Genomic DNA, 1,113 nt, shown 5'->3' on the forward strand with positions numbered 1-1,113 from the left:
AAAAAAAAAAAAAGTCACCGAAAACTACTTAGGATTCTTATTTTTTTCCACTAAATGAACTGTAAATTTGGTTTTATTAAGACATACTGTTGAAAAATTCATTCAGAAGAAGCAAAAAAAATAACATTTGATGTTTACACAATCTGTGACTTGACAGTTTTGCAGTATGGCTCTAAGGAGTTAAAGAGATAGAAAAGATTTGAAAAGCAACAGGTGTATGTCAGGCGGATGTCCTCAGCTGGGGTGGGGGCACTGGTGCAAGTCCTGGGGTCTGACGGCTGAAGAACCTGGAGTTTTGATGTCTGAGGACAAAGGTGGTTATGTCCTAGTTTCAAGAAACAGAGCAGGCAAATTTTCCTTTTTTCTGCCTTTTTCTTCTCTCTGGAAGCTAGTTGGATGGCACCTGCCTACAGTGGGTGAGGGTGGATCTTCCTTCTTTGGCCCACTGATTGAAACGCCAGTCTCTTCTGGAAACACCCTCAGACATACCCGGAAGTCGTGAGTCGCCAGTTATTTGGATATCTTTTAATCTAGTCAAGTTGGCACCAAAATTGCTTCCTCCTTAAGCTGTGATTTGAGTATGACATCTTTCTATCGCACCAAGACTACTGTAGTAATAGGTACCAGAAATGGCGCCAGGAAACCTACCCTCAAAATTGTATTTGAAGAGGACAGGGCTAAGCCATTTGGGGATGGGGGAGCAATGGGACATGAGTAGCCCATAGCATACAGTGGTACCACCGCTAAGACTACCTCTGTGTAGTAGTGGGGAGTGAAGTGCAGTTGGAGGGCAAGGTCTCCATAGACCAAAGTGGCACTTCATCCTTACAGTGACCTGTGGCTATAAAGATTGTGTAGACACAACAGTCCCAGTGATAGGTACATAGAGAAGGAAAAGTGCTGTGAACAGAAAAGGAAAAAATAAAGAGCTGCAGAGCCTCTGTGGTCTCTTGGATTGGTCTCTCATCTTGGTTGTGGGGCAGTTCTGGGACAAGCCTAGGGTAAGGGCTTGCTGAGTTGCCAAGTTGCAGGATTTCTCCTGTCCCCAGTTAAGCGCTCAGTACCATTAGATCCCCCTTGCTTTTTTCTTTCTTTTCCTTTTTTTTTTTTTTT

Source organism: Otolemur garnettii, unplaced genomic scaffold, assembly GCF_000181295.1.
Source record: "Otolemur garnettii isolate 467f Iridium unplaced genomic scaffold, OtoGar3 scaffold00063, whole genome shotgun sequence".
Taxonomy (NCBI): domain Eukaryota; kingdom Metazoa; phylum Chordata; class Mammalia; order Primates; family Galagidae; genus Otolemur; species Otolemur garnettii.